Source organism: Pelobates fuscus, chromosome 2, assembly GCF_036172605.1.
Source record: "Pelobates fuscus isolate aPelFus1 chromosome 2, aPelFus1.pri, whole genome shotgun sequence".
Classification (NCBI taxonomy): Eukaryota; Metazoa; Chordata; class Amphibia; order Anura; family Pelobatidae; genus Pelobates; species Pelobates fuscus.
In genome coordinates this window covers 353829018-353842961 of record NC_086318.1, presented here as the reverse complement: position 1 = coordinate 353842961, position 13944 = coordinate 353829018, and the positions used below count along the sequence as shown (strand labels likewise).

Below are 13944 nucleotides of genomic sequence, written 5' to 3'. Positions count from 1 at the left end.
GAATTTGTTGGGGTTTAAGCTTCCCTGTAGGAGGAAGCGGGCCTAATTAGAATATTGCCTCCCACAATCCTTTGCAATGGCTTATGGTCATGAACTTTTTCTCACCGCTGTCTTAAAGTGTCCTTACGTGGTAGCTCTTAAAAGCTGGCCCACTTGAACAGTTAACTTTGCGCAGTGGCAGTATCGTAGCCCATGAGGTCAATCCGAGGCGTGATTATTGCTAATTGAAAATTTTACCCAATACCCCGCCATGATGACTTGAAATACAGTCAGCATTGGCAATTTTTGACAGGCTCTAAGGAGACTGAAAGATTGGTTTAAAAAAAGTTTATGGCGCCCCATGTCTAGGGCGTGTCTTACGTGACTCCCGTTTCTTCCTGAGCTCTGTTGCACCATTCCTTCCGCTGGCTTCCTTGCATTTCCCTTTTACCTTTCTCTCCCACTGAATCCACTTGTTTCCGGCAGCACACTATTCTCACTACATGCTACGAATTCCCATCCTTCGGCTCATTGGCCTAGCATTTGCCTTTATGCAAATTGCTCCTTCGCACCCTGAATCCAGCTCAATTATTCACACCTAACCACCTGAAGGCACTAAAATTACTGGTAGCTAAGGAAAACAACGATCAGCCACGAGGTTTGGTAATCTTTTGTAGCCTTCTATCATTTGGATTATTTATTTGCTCTTCTTTTTTTTTTTTTTTAACTTGCTTTATTATTTCACCACAGCCTAAAGGAAAGGCTTCCCAGCGGGCGTGCCTTTGAATGTACTCGTCATGTCATACTTACCTGGCAGGGGAGCAATAGCCATGATCCCTAAGGTGGCTCTCCCAGAGTGAGGCTGGTTCATTGCACTCCGTACCAGTTGACCTCTGTGATTTCCTCAAATGTGGGAAACTCGACTGCATAATTTATGGTAGTGGGGGACTGCGTTCGCTCTTTCCCCTGTGTTTGCTTGTTTGACAAAAATAGAGAACTTCACCAATTCTGATGAAGGATAATTTCAGCCACGGCACCCGTCTTCTTTGGCTCTTACTTTCCGCATCAAGCTGGCAGCGACAATCATTTCCTAGGCTTGATCATTTTTATTATCTATGTTTTCTGGAGACCAGTTTTAAGCCAGAATTTCACTTTTTATTTTAACTTTTCAGCTTTTTTTTCATCATTTTTTTTATCCTGACTTCTTTTGATTTATTTTATGCTTCAATGCAATGGAAGAAATAAAGAATTGGAGACCTATATTACGTCTTCCAACAGAACGTAACGTTTGATTGAATTTCTGGGAAAAAAAGATTTTCTGGATCAAGGCAGTGAATTGCCGCTTGAGACAATCAGACCAAACCTTAGGAATAGCTGGGTGGTCGCTAGCACTTACTAATGAACACCATGGAATTTTGAAAAAGCCACCACAAATGTTCTTTCAGCCCTGTTGAGTGTGGATGAAGAGAAGACAGGTGCTAGGCAAGGGTCATTCCTATCGATGGAGTCATGAAATGTGTGACTTTGGGGACGAACGTAGACCAGCGGATTGTGTACTCTGCCTAATGGCTGCTGTAGTAGAATCTTGGCAAAACTGTTTCCAAAGAGAGAAAAAAAATTGTACAAGGTTTGCTGCAAGATATGGTTGCCCTCACTCTCTGTTATAGGTTTGGAACCATTCCAAGATGCCATATAAGAAGACCGAGGAATTTGTTGGGGTTTAAGCTTCCCTGTAGGAGGAAGCGGGCCTAATTAGAATATTGCCTCCCACAATCCTTTGCAATGGCTTATGGTCATGAACTTTTTCTCACCGCTGTCTTAAAGTGTCCTTACGTGGTAGCTCTTAAAAGCTGGCCCACTTGAACAGTTAACTTTGCGCAGTGGCAGTATCGTAGCCCATGAGGTCAATCCGAGGCGTGATTATTGCTAATTGAAAACTTTACCCAATACCCCGCCATGATGACTTGAAATACAGTCAGCATTGGCAATTTTTGACAGGCTCTAAGGAGACTGAAAGATTGGTTTAAAAAAAGTTTATGGCGCCCCATGTCTAGGGCATGTCTTACGTGACTCCCATTTCTTCCTGAGCTCTGTTGCACCATTCCTTCCGCTGGCTTCCTTGCATTTCCCTTTTACCTTTCTCTCCCACTGAATCCACTTGTTTCCGGCAGCACACTATTCTCACTACATGCTACGAATTCCCATCCTTCGGCTCATTGGCCTAGCATTTGCCTTTATGCAAATTGCTCCTTCGCACCCTGAATCCAGCTCAATTATTCACACCTAACCACCTGAAGGCACTAAAATTACTGGTAGCTAAGGAAAACAACGATCAGCCACGAGGTTTGGTAATCTTTTGTAGCCTTCTATCATTTGGATTATTTATTTGCTCTTCTTTTTTTTTTTTTTTTAACTTGCTTTATTATTTCACCACAGCCTAAAGGAAAGGCTTCCCAGCGGGCGTGCCTTTAAATGTACCCATCATGTCATACTTACCTGGCAGGGGAGCAATAGCCATGATCCCTAAGGTGGCTCTCCCAAAGTGAGGCTGGTTCATTGCACTCCGTACCAGTTGACCTCTGCGATTTCCTCAAATGTGGGAAACTCGACTGCATAATTTATGGCAGTGTGGGACTGCGTTCGCGCTTTCCCCTGTGTTTGCTTGTTTGACAAAAATAGAGAACTTCACCAATTCTGATGAAGGATAATTTCAGCCACGGCACCCGTCTTCTTTGGCTCTTACTTTCCACATCAAGCAGGCAGCGACAATCATTTCCTAGGCTTGATCATTTTTATTATCTATGTTTTCTGGAGACCAGTTTTAAGACAGAATTTCACTTTTTATTTTAACTTTTCAGCTTTTTTTTCATCATTTTTTTATCCTGACTTCTTTTGATTTATTGTATGCTTCAATGCAATGGAAGAAATAAAGAATTGGAGACCTATATTACGTCTTCCAACAGAACGTAACGTTTGATTGAATTTCTGGGAAAAAAAGATTTTCTGGATCAAGGCAGTGAATTGCCGCTTGAGACAATCAGACCAAACCTTAGGAATAGCTGGGTGGTCGCTAGCACTTACTAATGAACACCATGGAATTTTGAAAAAGCCACCACAAATGTTCTTTCAGCCCTGTTGAGTGTGGATGAAGAGAAGACAGGTGCTAGGCAAGGGTCATTCCTATCGATGGAGTCATGAAATGTGTGACTTTGGGGACGAACGTAGACCAGCGGATTGTGTACTCTGCCTAATGGCTGCTGTAGTAGAATCTTGGCAAAACTGTTTCCAAAGAGAGAAAAAAAATTGTACAAGGTTTGCTGCAAGATATGGTTGCCCTCACTCTCTGTTATAGGTTTGGAACCATTCCAAGATGCCATATAAGAAGACCGAGGAATTTGTTGGGGTTTAAGCTTCCCTGTAGGAGGAAGCGGGCCTAATTAGAATATTGCCTCCCACAATCCTTTGCAATGGCTTATGGTCATGAACTTTTTCTCACCGCTGTCTTAAAGTGTCCTTACGTGGTAGCTCTTAAAAGCTGGCCCACTTGAACAGCTAGCTTTGCGCAGTGGCAGTATCGTAGCCCATGAGGTCAATCCGAGGCGTGATTATTGCTAATTGAAAACTTTACCCAATACCCCGCCATGATGACTTGAAATACAGTCAGCATTGGCAATTTTTGACAGGCTCTAAGGAGACTGAAAGATTGGTTTAATAAAAGTTTAAGGCGCCCCATGTCTAGGGCGTGTCTTACGTGACTCCCGTTTCTTCCTGAGCTCTGTTGCACCATTCCTTCCGCTGGCTTCCTTGCATTTCCCTTTTACCTTTCTCTCCCACTGAATCCACTTGTTTCCGGCAGCACACTATTCTCACTACATGCTACGAATTCCCATCCTTCGGCTCATTGGCCTAGCATTTGCCTTTATGCAAATTGCTCCTTCGCACCCTGAATCCAGCTCAATTATTCACACCTAACCACCTGAAGGCACTAAAATTACTGGTAGCTAAGGAAAACAACGATCAGCCACGAGGTTTGGTAATCTTTTGTAGCCTTCTATCATTTGGATTATTTATTTGCTCTTCTTTTTTTTTTTTTTTTAACTTGCTTTATTATTTCACCACAGCCTAAAGGAAAGGCTTCCCAGCGGGCGTGCCTTTGAATGTACCCGTCATGTCATACTTACCTGGCAGGGGAGCAATAGCCATGATCCCTAAGGTGGCTCTCCCAGAGTGAGGCTCGTTCATTGCACTCCGTACCAGTTGACCTCTGCGATTTCCTCAAATGTGGGAAACTTGACTGCATAATTTATGGCAGTGGGGGACTGCGTTCGCGCTTTCCCCTGTGTTTGCTTGTTTGACAAAAATAGAGAACTTCACCAATTCTGATGAAGGATAATTTCAGCCACGGCACCCGTCTTCTTTGGCTCTTACTTTCCACATCAAGCAGGCAGCGACAATCATTTCCTAGGCTTGATCATTTTTATTATCTATGTTTTCTGGAGACCAGTTTTAAGCCAGAATTTCACTTTTTATTTTAACTTTTCAGCTTTTTTTTCATCATTTTTTTATCCTGACTTCTTTTGATTTATTGTATGCTTCAATGCAATGGAAGAAATAAAGAATTGGAGACCTATATTACGTCTTCCAACAGAACGTAACGTTTGATTGAATTTCTGGGAAAAAAAGATTTTCTGGATCAAGGCAGTGAATTGCCGCTTGAGACAATCAGACCAAACCTTAGGAATAGCTGGGTGGTCGCTAGCACTTACTAATGAACACCATGGAATTTTGAAAAAGCCACCACAAATGTTCTTTCAGCCCTGTTGAGTGTGGATGAAGAGAAGACAGGTGCTAGGCAAGGGTCATTCCTATCGATGGAGTCATGAAATGTGTGACTTTGGGGACGAACGTAGACCAGCGGATTGTGTACTCTGCCTAATGGCTGCTGTAGTAGAATCTTGGCAAAACTGTTTCCAAAGAGAGAAAAAAAATTGTACAAGGTTTGCTGCAAGATATGGTTGCCCTCACTCTCTGTTATAGGTTTGGAACCATTCCAAGATGCCATATAAGAAGACCGAGGAATTTGTTGGGGTTTAAGCTTCCCTGTAGGAGGAAGCGGGCCTAATTAGAATATTGCCTCCCACAATCCTTTGCAATGGCTTATGGTCATGAACTTTTTCTCACCGCTGTCTTAAAGTGTCCTTACGTGGTAGCTCTTAAAAGCTGGCCCACTTGAACAGCTAGCTTTGCGCAGTGGCAGTATCGTAGCCCATGAGGTCAATCCGAGGCGTGATTATTGCTAATTGAAAACTTTACCCAATACCCCGCCATGATGACTTGAAATACAGTCAGCATTGGCAATTTTTGACAGGCTCTAAGGAGACTGAAAGATTGGTTTAATAAAAGTTTAAGGCGCCCCATGTCTAGGGCGTGTCTTACGTGACTCCCGTTTCTTCCTGAGCTCTGTTGCACCATTCCTTCCGCTGGCTTCCTTGCATTTCCCTTTTACCTTTCTCTCCCACTGAATCCACTTGTTTCCGGCAGCACACTATTCTCACTACATGCTACGAATTCCCATCCTTCGGCTCATTGGCCTAGCATTTGCCTTTATGCAAATTGCTCCTTCGCACCCTGAATCCAGCTCAATTATTCACACCTAACCACCTGAAGGCACTAAAATTACTGGTAGCTAAGGAAAACAACGATCAGCCACGAGGTTTGGTAATCTTTTGTAGCCTTCTATCATTTGGATTATTTATTTGCTCTTCTTTTTTTTTTTTTTTAACTTGCTTTATTATTTCACCACAGCCTAAAGGAAAGGCTTCCCAGCGGGCGTGCCTTTAAATGTACCCATCATGTCATACTTACCTGGCAGGGGAGCAATAGCCATGATCCCTAAGGTGGCTCTCCCAAAGTGAGGCTGGTTCATTGCACTCCGTACCAGTTGACCTCTGCGATTTCCTCAAATGTGGGAAACTCGACTGCATAATTTATGGCAGTGTGGGACTGCGTTCGCGCTTTCCCCTGTGTTTGCTTGTTTGACAAAAATAGAGAACTTCACCAATTCTGATGAAGGATAATTTCAGCCACGGCACCCGTCTTCTTTGGCTCTTACTTTCCACATCAAGCAGGCAGCGACAATCATTTCCTAGGCTTGATCATTTTTATTATCTATGTTTTCTGGAGACCAGTTTTAAGACAGAATTTCACTTTTTATTTTAACTTTTCAGCTTTTTTTTCATCATTTTTTTATCCTGACTTCTTTTGATTTATTGTATGCTTCAATGCAATGGAAGAAATAAAGAATTGGAGACCTATATTACGTCTTCCAACAGAACGTAACGTTTGATTGAATTTCTGGGAAAAAAAGATTTTCTGGATCAAGGCAGTGAATTGCCGCTTGAGACAATCAGACCAAACCTTAGGAATAGCTGGGTGGTCGCTAGCACTTACTAATGAACACCATGGAATTTTGAAAAAGCCACCACAAATGTTCTTTCAGCCCTGTTGAGTGTGGATGAAGAGAAGACAGGTGCTAGGCAAGGGTCATTCCTATCGATGGAGTCATGAAATGTGTGACTTTGGGGACGAACGTAGACCAGCGGATTGTGTACTCTGCCTAATGGCTGCTGTAGTAGAATCTTGGCAAAACTGTTTCCAAAGAGAGAAAAAAAATTGTACAAGGTTTGCTGCAAGATATGGTTGCCCTCACTCTCTGTTATAGGTTTGGAACCATTCCAAGATGCCATATAAGAAGACCGAGGAATTTGTTGGGGTTTAAGCTTCCCTGTAGGAGGAAGCGGGCCTAATTAGAATATTGCCTCCCACAATCCTTTGCAATGGCTTATGGTCATGAACTTTTTCTCACCGCTGTCTTAAAGTGTCCTTACGTGGTAGCTCTTAAAAGCTGGCCCACTTGAACAGCTAGCTTTGCGCAGTGGCAGTATCGTAGCCCATGAGGTCAATCCGAGGCGTGATTATTGCTAATTGAAAACTTTACCCAATACCCCGCCATGATGACTTGAAATACAGTCAGCATTGGCAATTTTTGACAGGCTCTAAGGAGACTGAAAGATTGGTTTAATAAAAGTTTAAGGCGCCCCATGTCTAGGGCGTGTCTTACGTGACTCCCGTTTCTTCCTGAGCTCTGTTGCACCATTCCTTCCGCTGGCTTCCTTGCATTTCCCTTTTACCTTTCTCTCCCACTGAATCCACTTGTTTCCGGCAGCACACTATTCTCACTACATGCTACGAATTCCCATCCTTCGGCTCATTGGCCTAGCATTTGCCTTTATGCAAATTGCTCCTTCGCACCCTGAATCCAGCTCAATTATTCACACCTAACCACCTGAAGGCACTAAAATTACTGGTAGCTAAGGAAAACAACGATCAGCCACGAGGTTTGGTAATCTTTTGTAGCCTTCTATCATTTGGATTATTTATTTGCTCTTCTTTTTTTTTTTTTTTTAACTTGCTTTATTATTTCACCACAGCCTAAAGGAAAGGCTTCCCAGCGGGCGTGCCTTTGAATGTACCCGTCATGTCATACTTACCTGGCAGGGGAGCAATAGCCATGATCCCTAAGGTGGCTCTCCCAGAGTGAGGCTGGTTCATTGCACTCCGTACCAGTTGACCTCTGCGATTTCCTCAAATGTGGGAAACTCGACTGCATAATTTATGGCAGTGGGGGACTGCGTTCGCGCTTTCCCCTGTGTTTGCTTGTTTGACAAAAATAGAGAACTTCACCAATTCTGATGAAGGATAATTTAAGCCACGGCACCCGTCTTCTTTGGCTCTTACTTTCCACATCAAGCAGGCAGCGACAATCATTTCCTAGGCTTGATCATTTTTATTATCTATGTTTTCTGGAGACCAGTTTTAAGCCAGAATTTCACTTTTTATTTTAACTTTTCAGCTTTTTTTCAATCATTTTTTTATCCTGACTTCTTTTGATTTATTGTATGCTTCAATGCAATGGAAGAAATAAAGAATTGGAGACCTATATTACGTCTTCCAACAGAACGTAACGTTTGATTGAATTTCTGGGAAAAAAAGATTTTCTGGATCAAGGCAGTGAATTGCCGCTTGAGACAATCAGACCAAACCTTAGGAATAGCTGGGTGGTCGCTAGCACTTACTAATGAACACCATGGAATTTTGAAAAAGCCACCACAAATGTTCTTTCAGCCCTGTTGAGTGTGGATGAAGAGAAGACAGGTGCTAGGCAAGGGTCATTCCTATCGATGGAGTCATGAAATGTGTGACTTTGGGGACGAACGTAGACCAGCGGATTGTGTACTCTGCCTAATGGCTGCTGTAGTAGAATCTTGGCAAAACTGTTTCCAAAGAGAGAAAAAAAATTGTACAAGGTTTGCTGCAAGATATGGTTGCCCTCACTCTCTGTTATAGGTTTGGAACCATTCCAAGATGCCATATAAGAAGACCGAGGAATTTGTTGGGGTTTAAGCTTCCCTGTAGGAGGAAGCGGGCCTAATTAGAATATTGCCTCCCACAATCCTTTGCAATGGCTTATGGTCATGAACTTTTTCTCACCGCTGTCTTAAAGTGTCCTTACGTGGTAGCTCTTAAAAGCTGGCCCACTTGAACAGCTAGCTTTGCGCAGTGGCAGTATCGTAGCCCATGAGGTCAATCCGAGGCGTGATTATTGCTAATTGAAAACTTTACCCAATACCCCGCCATGATGACTTGAAATACAGTCAGCATTGGCAATTTTTGACAGGCTCTAAGGAGACTGAAAGATTGGTTTAATAAAAGTTTAAGGCGCCCCATGTCTAGGGCGTGTCTTACGTGACTCCCGTTTCTTCCTGAGCTCTGTTGCACCATTCCTTCCGCTGGCTTCCTTGCATTTCCCTTTTACCTTTCTCTCCCACTGAATCCACTTGTTTCCGGCAGCACACTATTCTCACTACATGCTACGAATTCCCATCCTTCGGCTCATTGGCCTAGCATTTGCCTTTATGCAAATTGCTCCTTCGCACCCTGAATCCAGCTCAATTATTCACACCTAACCACCTGAAGGCACTAAAATTACTGGTAGCTAAGGAAAACAACGATCAGCCACGAGGTTTGGTAATCTTTTGTAGCCTTCTATCATTTGGATTATTTATTTGCTCTTCTTTTTTTTTTTTTTTTAACTTGCTTTATTATTTCACCACAGCCTAAAGGAAAGGCTTCCCAGCGGGCGTGCCTTTGAATGTACCCGTCATGTCATACTTACCTGGCAGGGGAGCAATAGCCATGATCCCTAAGGTGGCTCTCCCAGAGTGAGGCTGGTTCATTGCACTCCGTACCAGTTGACCTCTGCGATTTCCTCAAATGTGGGAAACTCGACTGCATAATTTATGGCAGTGGGGGACTGCGTTCGCGCTTTCCCCTGTGTTTGCTTGTTTGACAAAAATAGAGAACTTCACCAATTCTGATGAAGGATAATTTCAGCCACGGCACCCGTCTTCTTTGGCTCTTACTTTCCACATCAAGCAGGCAGCGACAATCATTTCCTAGGCTTGATCATTTTTATTATCTATGTTTTCTGGAGACCAGTTTTAAGCCAGAATTTCACTTTTTATTTTAACTTTTCAGCTTTTTTTTCATCATTTTTTTATCCTGACTTCTTTTGATTTATTGTATGCTTCAATGCAATGGAAGAAATAAAGAATTGGAGACCTATATTACGTCTTCCAACAGAACGTAACGTTTGATTGAATTTCTGGGAAAAAAAGATTTTCTGGATCAAGGCAGTGAATTGCCACTTGAGACAATCAGACCAAACCTTAGGAATAGCTGGGTGGTCGCTAGCACTTACTAATGAACACCATGGAATTTTGAAAAAGCCACCACAAATGTTCTTTCAGCCCTGTTGAGTGTGGATGAAGAGAAGACAGGTGCTAGGCAAGGGTCATTCCTATCGATGGAGTCATGAAATGTGTGACTTTGGGGACGAACGTAGACCAGCGGATTGTGTACTCTGCCTAATGGCTGCTGTAGTAGAATCTTGGCAAAACTGTTTCCAAAGAGAGAAAAAAAATTGTACAAGGTTTGCTGCAAGATATGGTTGCCCTCACTCTCTGTTATAGGTTTGGAACCATTCCAAGATGCCATATAAGAAGACCGAGGAATTTGTTGGGGTTTAAGCTTCCCTGTAGGAGGAAGCGGGCCTAATTAGAATATTGCCTCCCACAATCCTTTGCAATGGCTTATGGTCATGAACTTTTTCTCACCGCTGTCTTAAAGTGTCCTTACGTGGTAGCTCTTAAAAGCTGGCCCACTTGAACAGCTAGCTTTGCGCAGTGGCAGTATCGTAGCCCATGAGGTCAATCCGAGGCGTGATTATTGCTAATTGAAAACTTTACCCAATACCCCGCCATGATGACTTGAAATACAGTCAGCATTGGCAATTTTTGACAGGCTCTAAGGAGACTGAAAGATTGGTTTAATAAAAGTTTAAGGCGCCCCATGTCTAGGGCGTGTCTTACGTGACTCCCGTTTCTTCCTGAGCTCTGTTGCACCATTCCTTCCGCTGGCTTCCTTGCATTTCCCTTTTACCTTTCTCTCCCACTGAATCCACTTGTTTCCGGCAGCACACTATTCTCACTACATGCTACGAATTCCCATCCTTCGGCTCATTGGCCTAGCATTTGCCTTTATGCAAATTACTCCTTCGCACCCTGAATCCAGCTCAATTATTCACACCTAACCACCTGAAGGCACTAAAATTACTGGTAGCTAAGGAAAACAACGATCAGCCACGAGGTTTGGTAATCTTTTGTAGCCTTCTATCATTTGGATTATTTATTTGCTCTTCTTTTTTTTTTTTTTTTAACTTGCTTTATTATTTCACCACAGCCTAAAGGAAAGGCTTCCCAGCGGGCGTGCCTTTGAATGTACCCGTCATGTCATACATACCTGGCAGGGGAGCAATAGCCATGATCCCTAAGGTGGCTCTCCCAGAGTGAGGCTGGTTCATTGCACTCCGTACCAGTTGACCTCTGCGATTTCCTCAAATGTGGGAAACTCGACTGCATAATTTATGGCAGTGGGGGACTGCGTTCGCGCTTTCCCCTGTGTTTGCTTGTTTGACAAAAATAGAGAACTTTACCAATTCTGATGAAGGATAATTTCAGCCACGGCACCCGTCTTCTTTGGCTCTTACTTTCCACATCAAGCAGGCAGCGACAATCATTTCCTAGGCTTGATCATTTTTATTATCTATGTTTTCTGGAGACCAGTTTTAAGCCAGAATTTCACTTTTTATTTTAACTTTTCAGCTTTTTTTTCATCATTTTTTTATCCTGACTTCTTTTGATTTATTGTATGCTTCAATGCAATGGAAGAAATAAAGAATTGGAGACCTATATTACGTCTTCCAACAGAACGTAACGTTTGATTGAATTTCTGGGAAAAAAAGATTTTCTGGATCAAGGCAGTGAATTGCCGCTTGAGACAATCAGACCAAACCTTAGGAATAGCTGGGTGGTCGCTAGCACTTACTAATGAACACCATGGAATTTTGAAAAAGCCACCACAAATGTTCTTTCAGCCCTGTTGAGTGTGGATGAAGAGAAGACAGGTGCTAGGCAAGGGTCATTCCTATCGATGGAGTCATGAAATGTGTGACTTTGGGGACGAACGTAGACCAGCGGATTGTGTACTCTGCCTAATGGCTGCTGTAGTAGAATCTTGGCAAAACTGTTTCCAAAGAGAGAAAAAAAATTGTACAAGGTTTGCTGCAAGATATGGTTGCCCTCACTCTCTGTTATAGGTTTGGAACCATTCCAAGATGCCATATAAGAAGACCGAGGAATTTGTTGGGGTTTAAGCTTCCCTGTAGGAGGAAGCGGGCCTAATTAGAATATTGCCTCCCACAATCCTTTGCAATGGCTTATGGTCATGAACTTTTTCTCACCGCTGTCTTAAAGTGTCCTTACGTGGTAGCTCTTAAAAGCTGGCCCACTTGAACAGTTAACTTTGCGCAGTGGCAGTATCGTAGCCCATGAGGTCAATCCGAGGCGTGATTATTGCTAATTGAAAACGTTACCCAATACCCCGCCATGATGACTTGAAATACAGTCAGCATTGGCAATTTTTGACAGGCTCTAAGGAGACTGAAAGATTGGTTTAAAAAAAGTTTATGGCGCCCCATGTCTAGGGCGTGTCTTACGTGACTCCCGTTTCTTCCTGAGCTCTGTTGCACCATTCCTTCCGCTGGCTTCCTTGCATTTCCCTTTTACCTTTCTCTCCCACTGAATCCACTTGTTTCCGGCAGCACACTATTCTCACTACATGCTACGAATTCCCATCCTTCGGCTCATTGGCCTAGCATTTGCCTTTATGCAAATTGCTCCTTCGCACCCTGAATCCAGCTCAATTATTCACACCTAACCACCTGAAGGCACTAAAATTACTGGTAGCTAAGGAAAACAATGATCAGCCACGAGGTTTGGTAATCTTTTGTAGCCTTCTATCATTTGGATTATTTATTTGCTCTTCTTTTTTTTTTTTTTTAACTTGCTTTATTATTTCACCACAGCCTAAAGGAAAGGCTTCCCAGTGGGCGTGCCTTTGAATGTACCCGTCATGTCATACTTACCTGGCAGGGGAGCAATAGCCATGATCCCTAAGGTGGCTCTCCCAGAGTGAGGCTGGTTCATTGCACTCCGTACCAGTTGACCTCTGTGATTTCCTCAAATGTGGGAAACTCGACTGCATAATTTATGGTAGTGGGGGACTGCGTTCGCGCTTTCCCCTGTGTTTGCTTGTTTGACAAAAATAGAGAACTTCACCAATTCTGATGAAGGATAATTTCAGCCACGGCACCCGTCTTCTTTGGCTCTTACTTTCCACATCAAGCAGGCAGCGACAATCATTTCCTAGGCTTGATCATTTTTATTATCTATGTTTTCTGGAGACCAGTTTTAAGACAGAATTTCACTTTTTATTTTAACTTTTCAGCTTTTTTTTCATCATTTTTTTATCCTGACTTCTTTTGATTTATTGTATGCTTCAATGCAATGGAAGAAATAAAGAATTGGAGACCTATATTACGTCTTCCAACAGAACGTAACGTTTGATTGAATTTCTGGGAAAAAAAGATTTTCTGGATCAAGGCAGTGAATTGCCGCTTGAGACAATCAGACCAAACCTTAGGAATAGCTGGGTGGTCGCTAGCACTTACTAATGAACACCATGGAATTTTGAAAAAGCCACCACAAATGTTCTTTCAGCCCTGTTGAGTGTGGATGAAGAGAAGACAGGTGCTAGGCAAGGGTCATTCCTATCGATGGAGTCATGAAATGTGTGACTTTGGGGACGAACGTAGACCAGCGGATTGTGTACTCTGCCTAATGGCTGCTGTAGTAGAATCTTGGCAAAACTGTTTCCAAAGAGAGAAAAAAAATTGTACAAGGTTTGCTGCAAGATATGGTTGCCCTCACTCTCTGTTATAGGTTTGGAACCATTCCAAGATGCCATATAAGAAGACCGAGGAATTTGTTGGGGTTTAAGCTTCCCTGTAGGAGGAAGCGGGCCTAATTAGAATATTGCCTCCCACAATCCTTTGCAATGGCTTATGGTCATGAACTTTTTCTCACCGCTGTCTTAAAGTGTCCTTACGTGGTAGCTCTTAAAAGCTGGCCCACTTGAACAGCTAGCTTTGCGCAGTGGCAGTATCGTAGCCCATGAGGTCAATCCGAGGCGTGATTATTGCTAATTGAAAACTTTACCCAATACCCCGCCATGATGACTTGAAATACAGTCAGCATTGGCAATTTTTGACAGGCTCTAAGGAGACTGAAAGATTGGTTTAATAAAAGTTTAAGGCGCCCCATGTCTAGGGCGTGTCTTACGTGACTCCCGTTTCTTCCTGAGCTCTGTTGCACCATTCCTTCCGCTGGCTTCCTTGCATTTCCCTTTTACCTTTCTCTCCCACTGAATCCACTTGTTTCCGGCAGC

The 13944-nt window shown here is 43.0% G+C and overlaps 17 non-coding genes across 17 annotated transcripts; all 17 read left to right on the top strand.

Annotated features, from left to right (window-relative positions):
* Window positions 1-163: 163 nt before the first annotated feature.
* Window positions 164-304, top strand: LOC134593150 (U4 spliceosomal RNA). Its single transcript, XR_010089673.1, has one exon. It is a non-coding gene; the product is annotated as a U4 spliceosomal RNA (small nuclear RNA).
* Window positions 305-781: 477 nt separating this feature from the next.
* On the top strand, window positions 782-948 carry LOC134591301 (U1 spliceosomal RNA). The gene has a single exon (XR_010088100.1). It is a non-coding gene; the product is annotated as a U1 spliceosomal RNA (small nuclear RNA).
* Window positions 949-1848: 900 nt separating this feature from the next.
* On the top strand, window positions 1849-1989 carry LOC134592816 (U4 spliceosomal RNA). Its single transcript, XR_010089388.1, has one exon. It is a non-coding gene; the product is annotated as a U4 spliceosomal RNA (small nuclear RNA).
* A 478-nt stretch (window positions 1990-2467) lies between these two features.
* On the top strand, window positions 2468-2634 carry LOC134591429 (U1 spliceosomal RNA). The gene has a single exon (XR_010088209.1). It is a non-coding gene; the product is annotated as a U1 spliceosomal RNA (small nuclear RNA).
* An 899-nt stretch (window positions 2635-3533) lies between these two features.
* LOC134592324 (U4 spliceosomal RNA) lies at window positions 3534-3674 on the top strand. The gene has a single exon (XR_010088967.1). It is a non-coding gene; the product is annotated as a U4 spliceosomal RNA (small nuclear RNA).
* A 478-nt stretch (window positions 3675-4152) lies between these two features.
* Window positions 4153-4319, top strand: LOC134591284 (U1 spliceosomal RNA). Its single transcript, XR_010088085.1, has one exon. It is a non-coding gene; the product is annotated as a U1 spliceosomal RNA (small nuclear RNA).
* Window positions 4320-5218: 899 nt separating this feature from the next.
* Window positions 5219-5359, top strand: LOC134592323 (U4 spliceosomal RNA). The gene has a single exon (XR_010088966.1). It is a non-coding gene; the product is annotated as a U4 spliceosomal RNA (small nuclear RNA).
* A 477-nt stretch (window positions 5360-5836) lies between these two features.
* Window positions 5837-6003, top strand: LOC134591427 (U1 spliceosomal RNA). The gene has a single exon (XR_010088208.1). It is a non-coding gene; the product is annotated as a U1 spliceosomal RNA (small nuclear RNA).
* An 899-nt stretch (window positions 6004-6902) lies between these two features.
* LOC134592322 (U4 spliceosomal RNA) lies at window positions 6903-7043 on the top strand. The gene has a single exon (XR_010088965.1). It is a non-coding gene; the product is annotated as a U4 spliceosomal RNA (small nuclear RNA).
* Window positions 7044-7521: 478 nt separating this feature from the next.
* On the top strand, window positions 7522-7688 carry LOC134590297 (U1 spliceosomal RNA). Its single transcript, XR_010087241.1, has one exon. It is a non-coding gene; the product is annotated as a U1 spliceosomal RNA (small nuclear RNA).
* An 899-nt stretch (window positions 7689-8587) lies between these two features.
* LOC134592321 (U4 spliceosomal RNA) lies at window positions 8588-8728 on the top strand. The gene has a single exon (XR_010088964.1). It is a non-coding gene; the product is annotated as a U4 spliceosomal RNA (small nuclear RNA).
* A 478-nt stretch (window positions 8729-9206) lies between these two features.
* Window positions 9207-9373, top strand: LOC134590296 (U1 spliceosomal RNA). The gene has a single exon (XR_010087240.1). It is a non-coding gene; the product is annotated as a U1 spliceosomal RNA (small nuclear RNA).
* An 899-nt stretch (window positions 9374-10272) lies between these two features.
* LOC134592320 (U4 spliceosomal RNA) lies at window positions 10273-10413 on the top strand. The gene has a single exon (XR_010088963.1). It is a non-coding gene; the product is annotated as a U4 spliceosomal RNA (small nuclear RNA).
* A 478-nt stretch (window positions 10414-10891) lies between these two features.
* On the top strand, window positions 10892-11058 carry LOC134590851 (U1 spliceosomal RNA). The gene has a single exon (XR_010087715.1). It is a non-coding gene; the product is annotated as a U1 spliceosomal RNA (small nuclear RNA).
* An 899-nt stretch (window positions 11059-11957) lies between these two features.
* On the top strand, window positions 11958-12098 carry LOC134593601 (U4 spliceosomal RNA). Its single transcript, XR_010090059.1, has one exon. It is a non-coding gene; the product is annotated as a U4 spliceosomal RNA (small nuclear RNA).
* A 477-nt stretch (window positions 12099-12575) lies between these two features.
* On the top strand, window positions 12576-12742 carry LOC134590508 (U1 spliceosomal RNA). The gene has a single exon (XR_010087420.1). It is a non-coding gene; the product is annotated as a U1 spliceosomal RNA (small nuclear RNA).
* An 899-nt stretch (window positions 12743-13641) lies between these two features.
* Window positions 13642-13782, top strand: LOC134592319 (U4 spliceosomal RNA). The gene has a single exon (XR_010088962.1). It is a non-coding gene; the product is annotated as a U4 spliceosomal RNA (small nuclear RNA).
* Window positions 13783-13944: the final 162 nt, after the last annotated feature.